The sequence below is a fragment of the Aphelocoma coerulescens genome, chromosome 3 (genome assembly GCF_041296385.1).
Source record: "Aphelocoma coerulescens isolate FSJ_1873_10779 chromosome 3, UR_Acoe_1.0, whole genome shotgun sequence".
Taxonomy (NCBI): domain Eukaryota; kingdom Metazoa; phylum Chordata; class Aves; order Passeriformes; family Corvidae; genus Aphelocoma; species Aphelocoma coerulescens.
The window spans coordinates 1,375,489-1,387,346 of record NC_091016.1 but is presented as its reverse complement, the minus strand read 5'-3'; the positions used below and the strand labels follow the sequence as shown (position 1 = coordinate 1,387,346).

The window sequence follows — 11,858 nt, the reverse complement described above, 5'->3', positions numbered from 1 at the left end:
CTAATGATATTATATAACGATCGTACAAGGAGATCTATATAAAAAATCTTCCATTGTCATCCTTCTCCCAGCCCCACTGTGTTTTCAGGATCCTAGAGGCAGAGTTTGGGTCTGGACAAGGCTCTCGGGCACAGGGTGGGATTCTTGGGGTGCAGGGCCAGGATGTGGACTCGATGCTCCCTGTGGGTCCCTTCCAGCCCAGGGAATGCTGCGATCCTGTGCCCGTGGAGGTGAAATAAAGGGGATCGGTGGGGTTTTTGCCCGCTGTGTTCACGGCCCCGCCGGCTCCGGGCGGGTTAAAGGCGCAGCTGCCCCGAGACAGCGGGACCGGCCGGGGCTGCTCGCTCCCGGTGCTGCCGCCTTGTGGGGAGAGCCCGGCACTGCAGCCCGGAACGGCGCTGGACACGGGATCGGCGTGGAACAGCAGCCCAGGGAATGCTGAGGCACCCCAGGGAATGCTGAGGTGCCCCAGGGAATGCTGAGGCGTCCCAGGGAATGCTGAGGCGTCCCAGGGAATGCTGAGGCGTCCCCTGCCCGGGGCACTCGGCAGCAAATCCCTGATGTTGAGCGGAAAAAGGAAAGTTCTGGGTTAGTGGGAGGAGGTTTCTGGAATGGAGTTGGGACAGGTGCTGATCCACGCAAGGAATCACGGGGTGGTTTGGCTTGGAAGAGCCACCAAGATCATTTACGCTCTGTTTGTTGTCCGATTCCACAGCAAAGAACATCCAGAACTGGCACCTCACCCTCACGGACAGCAGGAATGTCTTGCATGGCTCTTGTTTTGGAATGGGAAGGGCCGTTGGGAGCTCTGGCAGGAGCAGGTAAGAACAGAAATGGGATCATTCCGGCTGCTGCTGGAGGTGGTTTTCTGCTTTCAGGCTGTTCTTCTGACTGATCCTTTCACAGCACTGTTCTAGGGCACATTTGAGGGTCATTCCAGGAATTTCAAACCAGATAAAAACTGGTGGGGAAAAAATGTGAACCTGATCCATTTCTGGTAATTCCAAGCTTCTCCCACAACACCGTTCCAGGGGAAACCTGATGAAAGGGTACAGATGCAGAGGAACAAGTGCTGTAAACCCCCCAGGCTCTCTGACAGAGCAGACCTTGCAGTACTCGCAGCAGATCTCTTGGAGAAAGTGTGGGATGGCAAGGTTTTCCAGGAAAGCAAAAGGAGGGCAGAGATGAGGGAATAGGCTTCCAGTTATTCCTTTAGCTGAAAGCCTGGGGGAATTGAGAGGGGCCACAAGAACTGTTTGTGTAGGAAAATGGGAGTTTGGGGGCTGAATCGGAGTTTCTCTCTGGGGCATTTTTGAGGGAAAAGCTGAGGTGCTGTTTAAGGGAGGGAATGCACATTTTTGGGGTGGAAAAGGTTTAATCAATATTGTAGAGGAAGTAAAATGTTGGGGGTAAAAGTGGATGCAATCTGGAGGGGACAGAAGGAATATTTTGAAGGCAAAATGGGGAACTCCGTAGTGGACAGAGGGGGAACATTTTGGAGGCAACACTTGACAAACTCTCTGGGGTGGAGAACGAAGACATTGAGGGAAAAATGAGGTGGTGAGCAGTGGGCACGTAGGGAAGGTTGTGGGGGTAAATCTTGAGAAAAGCCCCGTGGTATTCAAGAAATTCTTGGAATCAGGACGGAGGAATTCAGCGGTGGAAAACCAGGGGAATTTTGCAGGGGTAAAACTTTAAAAGATCTAAGAGTTGAGAGTGAGTGTTTTTAGGTGAAAAGGATGTCTTGTTGAAGTTGGGCATCTGGATTGTGGCATTTATGGATCAGAGGGTGTGTTTCCAGAAAGTAGAAGATAAAGAAGACTCCCAAAGCCTCGGTAGCCGTGTTAAGAAATCCCTGCCGGGGAAGAAAGGTACCTAAACCTCCTAGAAGTATGGACTAATTAGCATGGGAAGGGAAAAACCCAGCCCAGTGGGAGAGAGCAGGCCGGGTAAGGGAAGAGAAGGATGCCCTTAAGAAGAAGCAGGGAAGGGGAATTTCTCGGTTTGCTCAAATGTATCAAAAAGTTTGGAATCTGGGTCTGTGCGGAGGCCGGGATTTTCTCGGCCATATGCAGAGCCCAGCACTAGGAATAAAGTAATTCCAGGCTTTACAACGCTAAAAATGCAGTACCAGAGAGTTCTGTTGTCCCGAGGACTTGGGGGATATTTGGCAAAAATTTCTGGGGGCCCAGGCTGGACCGAGCTTTTCACACTCCCCGGATTCACGGGATCGGGGATTCCAGCGTGCCCTGCACGGGTTTTTCAGGGAAGTCCCAAATCCGTGTGAGCACGAAGCAGAATCCCCTGGGAGCTGAAGGCAACGGGATATTTCTTGGGAATTTTGAAGGATTAGGTGGGTCCTCAGTGTTAGGTTGGAATGAACGCAAATTGTCCGGGAGTTGCTGGTTTAGGGATGGCCAGGTCTGGATTTGGATTTGTGGGCACCGAGCGTTCCTTGTGTCAGCTTTAGGTCTGGGTTGGTGGGAATTGTCGGAGAAAAGAGAAGGGAATTGCAATGCAGAGCTCCATTCCTGGAGAAAGGATCAGGATGGGAGAGGAAAGGCTGTGGGGCTGCTGGGAGCTCCTGGAGACCAAAAGGATCTGAGGTCCGGAGGCAAAAGCTGTGGAAGAAAGGCTGAAAAGGGTGCGGGGTGGGGCGGGAGGGGGAGGAGGGCACCGCGGGGGGTGGGGGGAAAGAGGGAAAGGATCCCTGCTCCTGGAATCCAGCAGGGACCAGGAGAGGATCATTTTCCATCCACTGCTCTCAGTGGAATCCTAATAAGGAAGGTCGAAGGAAAGTGATTCATTTGTTTGTTCTTAGGTTTGGAATGAAAGGTGCTCTTCCAGAGTGGAATATTCACCTGTTAAAATTATGTTGGATCCAGGAAAAGAGGGAGGCAGCAGCTGGGGAATGAACGGGTGGATTTTTGGTGGATACAGACAAAGGCATGGGCAGGGGCACTTAGGTAAAATACACTTCATGGGCAGCACCAGGAAAAGCCTCAACTGCCCTTTTTTTCCAAGCTCTGACATTCCAGAGGAGTAAGCAGCGGTCAGCACATGGCTCTCTAGAATTCCTTGGATGGCCAGTGCTTTGTTGGGAAGAGGTGACATTTGGAAAGGAACAAATCCGGGGATATAATTCCTGATAGTGAGGCCCTGGTTTTGATATCCTTCCAGCACCCGAACGCAACAGAGGGAATCCTGGAGGAGGAGGAGGTGGAAAACGCTGTCGCTCCGTTGGTGGAATTCCTGGGAAATGGAAAGCAGCAGAAGCAGCAAGAGCAGAGTTGGAAGCAGGCTCCAGCCGGGTAAGGCAGACACCAAATCCTTTGGAATTAGAACTGGGCAGGGGTGGGAAGAATTAATTCTTCAATTTGTAGCCCATGGATTCCTGAGCAGGATCCTGGCAGGGAAGACTGCAGGGATCGGCCTGGGGACTGTTCCCGGCTGGGGGCAGCGAGGCTTGGAATTGGCTGGAGGGAAGAAAGGGGGATCCTTTGAGCACAAGGATCAGCTGTGAAATGTGGAGATGGCATCAGACAATTCCTCGGGAGGGTTCGGTTCCTGGGCCAAATGGATCTCCTGCCTGTGAAGGAGCTCAGAGATCTGGGAAGAGCCCAACCAGCACAGGGAATGCACTGGCAGATAAAACTGCTGGGGAACGGTGGGGAAAAGCATCCGAACAGGGGGCCTCGTTTTGTACAGGAATGGTACAAAAAATTGTCCGAAAGAGCAGGAATCCCATGGGATTTACATATTCCTTGGAGACCACATTCCAGTGGGAAGTCTGAGAGACGGTAACAAAACCTAAAAACGCAATTGAGCCCAATCTGCCCAAAGCCTCCAATGGCCACATTCCCTGGGATTGCTGAGGAATTCAGCCGAGCTCCAAGCAGAAGGTGAGCCCCTATGGAATCCTTTCTGGGAGACCCTATCCAGCTGGGACTCTTCCTGGAGAAGGCCATGGGATAAGGGTTATCCCAGGTCCAGAGAATATGTAATTTTCTGGGGAAAAACACTTGGATCACTGCATCACTTATTGTTTTAGGCTCACCAGTCACCCGGGCTATCCAAGTCCGTCCTCCCCAGCGGGGAGAGCGGGAGCATGTCCGGACATGGAGAATTTCTGGGAGAGCCCGGGAGAAGAAAGAAGGCTCCAGCTTCACAGATCTGTGTCATAACCCATCCTGTCGGCTGCTCCTGTTTAAACCTGGTGGATTGGGCCTCTTGGATTCAACCTGAGCAGCGCTAATTGCTGGGAATGAAGCAGCCTTTGGTACTTCTTTTCCACGAAACCTCTCCATCCTGCCCTTTAATCCTGTTGCAAACAGGGGAAAAACCTAAAACTCCGTTTTTCCCCCCCTCTCCCCTTCACTTTGCCTCCTCTTTTCTTGCAGGCTTTGGGCTATCCAGGCTTGGATGTGGATTAGGCAGAGCACCCTGTAAGCTCAGCTCCAGGTGGGATTGCAGCGGTGTTGGAAGCACCAGGGATTCTCCCAAGGTTTGGTGTGAGGAGCTGCATCTTGGGAGGGGCTGGGATTTTGTGCACTTTTGGGGGTTTTTTTTCCTGTTTGCCTTTTGGGCCGGCTCAGAGAAAAAGCTGAAAACCGAAGAAGCTGAGGGGGGTTCCCGAATTCCTTTCCAGCCCTTCAGAGGAGGCACAAAGCCACGTGCAGCTGAGGAAAGGGATGTGAGGAGAATGGCAATAATGGAGCCTCGGGACTCTGCACTTCCTTCTTTTCACGTGTTTGGAGGTGCAGGAAATGCCAAACCCCGCAGGAATTCTGTGTCTGTAACATTGGGTGCAACCTCTTGAAACCCAAGTGCTCAGAGTGGGGTTTTCCCAAGGGTAAATCCCGATGTGACATGGCAAAGCTTCAGTGAGGATTTCCAGGCTTGACTGCACAGCTTTTGGGAAAGCTCAGGAGCCAAACAATATCAGATTTCTATGGGATTTGGATCAAACGTGGCGTTTAAATGTGGGACAGCTCAATTCCCCGGGTGAGAAAGTGCTTGGAGTAGCCAAGCTGAGCCATTTTTGAGAATTCCAAGCATTGTGTCCTTACGCTCCTTAATACAGCGTTTAAATAATTGATACAGAATGGAGACAGTATCAGGGGGATTTGTTAGAGTGGCAGGGATGCTTTTTCACCTGGCAGTGTGTTGGAATAGTCAAGACTCCTTATGTCAGAATTAATTGGTCTTCCTTCTTTTCCTTTCTTTCCTTTCTAGATTGTGGCTGAGTGGGAAGAATGTTTGGGGTAAAGAAACGAAATGCCCGAGGGAAGCTTTGTGTTCCCGTGGGGCTGCTTTAGGTACGTGCAGGTTCTGAGCTGCACCGCGACTTGAGGCTCCCACAGAAGCCTTCCGAAGCTGGAAGGGCTGGGAAAGAGAATTCCAGGAGAGGTGTGGGAAGCGCTTTCTGCCAGGTCTGGGCAGCGTTTAGCCAGCTTTAGTTAAGTTCCTTTTGCACAGGTTTCGTGTTGCTTTGATGGTGAAGTCACCAAACCCTGAAGTTTGCTAAATTACCCCTGAAAAGCTTTAATGAACCAATGCTGAGGGAACTGGGGATTGGATATCTGGGATCTTATGGCCCTTTGAGGCCATGTTGGGTTTACCCCCTGATTTTGGTGCCAAGGGAAACTCCCAAGTTAAGAATAATCCAAATATGAAGCACTTCTCACAAAACTCAGCTTTGCAAACCTTTATTTGGGCTAAAAAATAAGAGATGGGAATGCCCTTGGCAGAAAAGCAGCTGTGAGGCCCAGCAGGCTTCAAATGCCTGTCAGCAGGAGCTCCAGGAGAAATGGCTGCTGGCTCCGGGCATCCTGGGCTTCCCAGGCAGGTTTTGTACTGGATTGCAAGGCAGTTTTCCTGCCTCTGGGGGGTGGCACCTGCATCCCACTGGAAAGGGAAAAATGTGGAGAGAGCGCCAAGCGGGAAGGCGGTTGCTGATGTGTGTCCTTGGATTGCAGTTCCTCCCGGTGGGTCTGTGCTGCTGGAAGTACAAAGGAGATCAGTCCTGGAGTACGTGTGGGTTCGCCGGTGGGGCTTGGGAGAGACGCTGGACGTGAAATTCCAGGGATGTTCCCCTTGCTGGAGTGAGAAGCAGTGGAAGCAGTTTGCTGTCTGCTTCTTCATCCCCTTCACCTCGGTCCCCTGGGGCTCCAGGTAATCCCCTCTCACCTTTGCTTTTCCAAGGGTCTCTAAATGAGGGCTTGAGCTTTGGTGTTGCTCCCTTTTACAGGGAAGATCTGTTCCAGGAAGGGTCTCCTGGTCTGGACTGATGGCGTTGCAGGAAGAGCAGGAAACCCCACAGCTCCTGTGGCTCCCTCATCTGATTTGGCTGCAGGCCGCAAGGCTCATTCCCAAGTGTCATCCCCTGGCTCCGTGACTCGGTGAGGTTGTGTTCCCCCAAAGGCCAGGGGCCGCTTTGTGTTGCAGTTCACGAAAGTCCAGCTCGGTGGTGCTGGGTTTGGTTTTTGTGTGCCATGAAGGCACTAAAACTTCCCCTCCTTCACTGGCACAGCCCTGGAGTGGGAGCAGATTCCCCTTATCCCAGAGTTATCCCGCTCCTGCCCTGGATCCCTGTGGTGCCGTGTGTTCTCCAAGCTCACAGCACTGCTGGCTCTAAACAAGAAAAACAATCCCTGTTCCTTCTCTTCTCCGTCCTTGATGTTCCCAGGCCCTGCATCTCCCTGGCTATTCCCTGTGTGAGTCTTCATCCGCATCCGACCTTATCCTGATCAAATAAGGGCCTGAGACGTGTTTAGCAGCAAATGCATTCTTGTAAAGAAAGCCAAGTGCAAAGAGCATCCAGATGCAGGGAAGTCTTTAGAAAAGCACTCTGGACGTGCAAATGAGGGATGTGTCTTCCTGCATCTCCTGTTGTTTTTCTCTGTCAGGTTTTGGAGGGGTTTCTCTCCGTGATTTCCTGCGATCCAGGTGCGTCCCTTCTTTTGTCCAAATCCAGTGCCAGAGGATTGAACAGCTGATGAGGGGGGTCTGGGATGAAGACGGTTCTGCTAAAATGAGGGAAACAATGCTGGAAGAGAAATGAGCATCTTTTTAATGCTTGGAATAAAAGTGCTGGAGAAGGGCACTTTTTATTTGATATGGTGTCATTCTCCTTTTTTTTCCATGGATAATACTCTGCGGTGAGCAATCAGAGCAGAAATATGAAATGCAGGAGTCTTGCATTCCACAGTGGGATTAACTTCGCTTTTCTGCTCTCTTTCAGGACAGGAGCAACCACTGAACTCGTCCTATCTTTGGCACCAAGAGCTTTGGATGTTGGAGCAGCCAAAGCCAGCTTGGGCCCCCCTTGTCCTGCCCGTGGTGTGGATGAGTGACAGGCTCCTCTTCTCCTCTGTGCTGGGATGAACTGCCTAGGGAATGCTATTTCTGACAGCCCGGTCCTAGCCATGGCTGCTGGAAAAAGGCACAGGTGAAGAGGCAACCTGCCAGAGTTCCTTGGGGATGATAGAATTGTGGTGTTTGGCTGTGCCCGGAGGGGCAGGTTGGGCATTATTTGTGTGTCTGAGGACTGGTTTGGGTGTTGGGGAGCCCAGGGAGCTGAGCTCTCAGTGCATTCCCAGCTCTCCCAGGGGTGGGAGCTGGTGCAGGGCTGGGTGACAGCCTCTGGTTGGGCTCGGGGCAGGCACTGGCCCCGGCACAGACACGGGGTGGTTTGGGGACGCTTGGGGAGCAATGGGAGGAAAATGAGGGATGGTGCTGGGCAGAGCGATCAGCCTGTGCTCGTGTCAGTGCAGCTGTGCAGGGCACTGGGATCTGGGTAAAACTCCAGCTCTCCTGGTGTTCAGGGATGCAAGGTCTGAGGGACTGGATTTACCTGGGGCTTTCCAGGCCAGCAGGAACAAGAGGAAATGTGGTGCCAGAGCTGCGTCTGTGTGTGTCTGTCTGCCTGCGAGAAGAGTGCGTGTGTGGAATGCTTCTAACCTTGTGGGTGTGAGTTTTGCCTTTCAGGCTTTTCAGCTACTTTTTAAACTTAGAGTAAAAACCACCCAGCTCTGCTGTCTGGGGTTTTTTTCCCTCCCAGCTGGGTTTTTTTATCTGGGCCCCGGCCGCTCTGTGAGGTGACGTTCATCGCCAGGGGTTGGGTGCTGACCGTGCCGGGGCTGGGCATTTGTCAGGCGCGATGATTTTGGGGCTCCCGGGAACCGCCTTCCCATGGGGTGCTCTCGAGACGAGAGCGAGGGTGGGTTTGTGTGGAAGCTGAAGGAGGCGGGTGGTGGATGAGTGTTTTGTTCTCTGTCTGCTGCTGTTGTTTTGGGTTTCCTGGACCAATAAGATGTCATACATTTTCCAGAAAGAGAACAATTGTTAGGTTGTACTGCGATGGGGTTGGCTTGTGTTGCTCTGGATTCGTGTTTGCCGCTGCACTTGCACGTATTGCTCTGGATGTCACTTGGACTTTGACCAGTGTGCAGATGGATTGGATTTGTACTTGTGCTTGTGCACATTGTTGTTTCCACTTGCTTTGCTGAAGTGTAACTAAAAAACCCTCATTCGATAAAGTTGAAGAAACCCTAATAAAGATACCCCCCTTCCCCCCTTTGGTTGCTCTCTTCCTTTGGTGTGCTTTAGTAAGTTTTTTGCCGTATTTCTTGCTTTGCTGCTCTGCTTTGCTTTACTTTTTAGTCTATTCCTCACTTGACTTTTTCCAACTCTTTCTCTTTTTCTCACTGTTTAACTCTTTCTGGATGTCTCTGTCACTCTAGTTCTCAGTTGCTCTTTTTCTCTTCAACACTACTTCTCTTTTAAACTCCATTTCTTTTTCTCTCAAACCCGATTCTTCTCTTTCTCTATTCCTTTTTCTCTCTATTTTTCTTTCTTTCTTTCTCTCTGACTTGCTTTCTGCCTTGCTTTCTTTCTGCCTTTCCCTTTCTCTGACTTTCTCTCTTTCTCTGACTTTGACTTTCGAACTACCTTTCTCACCTTCCCTCCTTTGTTCATTTTTACCTTTCTACCTTAGTTTGTTTCTGTAGCAGCTTGGAAAAAAACAGAGACGATTCTTTCTTCAGGCACAATCTGCCCCAGGCTTTGTGTTGCTCTTTTGGGCAAGTTTGAAGAGAGTTTTGGGAATGGGCACAGGGCAAGACCAAACAGATCCATGCCCACACACTTGTCAGGGCAGACTTTCTGCCCCTTTTAGGCCACTGACTCAAACATGAAAGCTCCCAGCTTTCTGGGAGCTGAAGGAAAAGCATTCCCACCTGCTGCTTCTAGCTGGAGTCATGGCCTGGTCTGCATCTTTCCCAAGAGAGCAGAAGGCCCTTCTCGAAGTGAAGATCAATGGAACAAGTTGCTCTTCTCCACAGGGCTCTCCTTAAGGCTGGAATGGCTGCTGCCAGCCTCTGCACTTTCTGCCTCTCCAACTTTCTACCTTTGTTCATTTCTACCTTTTTGACTTTCTACCTTTGTTTGTTTCTAACTTTCTAGATTTGTCCCTTTCTGCCTCTGTTTGCTTCTAACTTTGAAACTTTCTGCCTTTGTTTTTCTCCCCATTTTTACCTTTCTGCCTTTGTTGGTTTCTAACACTCTACATTTCTAACTTTGTGCCTTTCTAAATGTATTTTTTGCTTTCTAACTTTTACCTTTCTAACCTTGTTTCTAACCTTCTTAGAGTGGAGGCTCCTCTGGCCTCAGGCCCAGAGGGAAGCCAAAGCCTTAGGTTTGAATTGAAACCTTTGGACAAGCTGGCATCCATGAAGCCACAGCAAAGTGCAATAGAACTACGGATTTTTAACTTTTAGTAGAAATAGATGCCAAGTGCCTTAGTCATGAAAAAGCTGTAGCAGAGATCTTCAGCACAGCTCTTGCTGCAGCAGTGTTACCTTTTCACAGAATTCTTTACTTTAGACAAAATCTAGATTGAGTGGCACTGTTGCCATTTTTTAGATGGAGTGTTCACATAAACACTAAGAGCTGATAGAAACTGTAGATGCAAATCTGTGTAACACAGATGTAACACTTGTGTGAGGCTTACGACTGTTAGAATTAGACCAGGGTGGGTTAAGAAAAAGAAAACTAGAATCGTGTGTGAATCTTACTGGTCAATTAACAAATATAATCCACACTTCTGTAAGCAAAAAATATAGGGTATGGAGCATATAGAAGCAGCTGGTTTTGCCTGCTGCTGCTGCTTGGCTTTATCATGTAACCCCATTCAAAGTCTGCCTTCAAGACAGCTGTGAGACTGTGAAATCAAGAACTTAGCAGAACAGCAGCCTCCTCTGCTCTTTCACCCTGGTCTGAGAAGGAAGGGTACCCTGTCAAAAGCTCAACACTCGCCTTTCTGACTTTGTCTCTAAATGTCTACCTAACTTTGGTTCTAATTTTTTTTTGTTTCTACCTTTGTTTTTAACTTTCAACCTTTCTACCTTTAGAAATTTGTTCGTTTCTTGTATTGTACCTCTTTGTTTGTTTCTAAATTTCTGCCATTGTAACTTTTTTTCTAACTTTTTACTGTTTAAATTTCATTTGTTTTTAACTTTTTACCATTCCTCCCAGGGAGGGATGTGTGCAGAATACCAAAACCTGCTAAGGTCTTCATTTTGACATCTATAGACAAAGGCGATGGATTTAGATGTAGATTCATTTTGAAATAAGCCAGCCCTCTCGGTCTACTCTGTTGCATATAGGAATATAAGAAGCTGGGACTAGAGATGAGCAAGTTTTGAGCATAACGAGGCGGCGTTTTTCTGTAGGAAGGGAAGAAGCGAGTGCCTGGCGCCAGGAGCCGAGAGGCTGGGGCTGCAGGAGCTGCAGAGCGCCCTGAGCCGGCTTTTGCCTCTGCTCTGTCCGTGCCCCGCAGCGCGGCCCGGCCCCGGGCTGAGCTGGGCGGCGCTGCTGCCGCCTGGTGGCGAGAGCGCGGCACTGCCGGCCCCGGCACGGCGCCCCGGCGCTGCTGCCGCCCGGGGCCGGGGGAGCCGAGAGGGCGGCGGCCTCGGTGGCTGCCGAGCGTGGCAAGGGCAAGGAGCGAGCGGGACCGCGTCTGGCAGCGGAGGGGAGGGGCGAAGGACGGTTCGGAGCGCCAAGGGACACGGGCGTGCATGAGCGGGGCCAGAGCGCTGCAAAGGAGCGGGCGCCGTGCGGGGCGGTGACCGCGACGAATGAGAGCGCGGGGGGCGGCCCGGCGGGGCCGGTTTTGCCGGGCAGCAGAGGCGCGGTCGCAGCGCGAGCCGGGGCGGGGAGCACCGGGCGAGCACGGTGGGAATAGAGCCGCCCGCGTGCCGCTCTCAAGGGGGCGGCTCGGAAAGGAAGGCGCAGTTTGGCGCTTTCGGGACGGCGTAAGTGGCGTTTTTATTCGAACCTGCCAGGACCTTGCAGAGGGTGGATGACACTTCCGCCACACTCAAGATGGCGGACGCAATAGGCCCCTAAGAGAGGTGTCCCTGCCGATGCCTGCCGCCGGTCGCGGGACCGTCGCCCGCCTCCGGCGCCGGTGACCCCACCACCCGTGTCCTCGCACCGGGGACCACCGCGGAAAATCGCGCGGAAAGCGCGGGGCCGGCGTCGGAGTCCGGGCTGGATTCAGGCAGCTGAATAGACAGAAGCTCTTGTGAGGGGGGGGGGGGGGGGGGGGCCTTGTGCGTACCACACTAAAGATGGCGGCTCGACCGGAAGTGGCTTCTGCCAGCACCCAAGATGGCGGCAAAACCGGAAATTAGGTCATCGCCACACTAAAGATGGCGGTCGTTTACGCTATTTTCTGACCTTCTCAAGATGGTGGCAGGGAAGGCCCCCTCTAGCTGCGTCTATTCGGCTGCCTGAACGCGACGCCGACACCAACGCCAGCCCAGCGCTTGCACGCAATTTTCTGAGGCGTTTCC

At 51.6% G+C, this 11,858-nt stretch overlaps 1 long non-coding RNA gene across 1 annotated transcript; it reads left to right on the top strand.

The window, feature by feature from the left end:
* The first annotated feature begins 4,424 nt into the window (after positions 1-4,424).
* Positions 4,425-6,104, top strand: LOC138107093 (uncharacterized). Its single transcript, XR_011149220.1, has 3 exons — positions 4,425-4,504; positions 5,236-5,318; positions 5,979-6,104. It is a non-coding gene; the product is annotated as an uncharacterized lncRNA (long non-coding RNA).
* Positions 6,105-11,858: the final 5,754 nt, after the last annotated feature.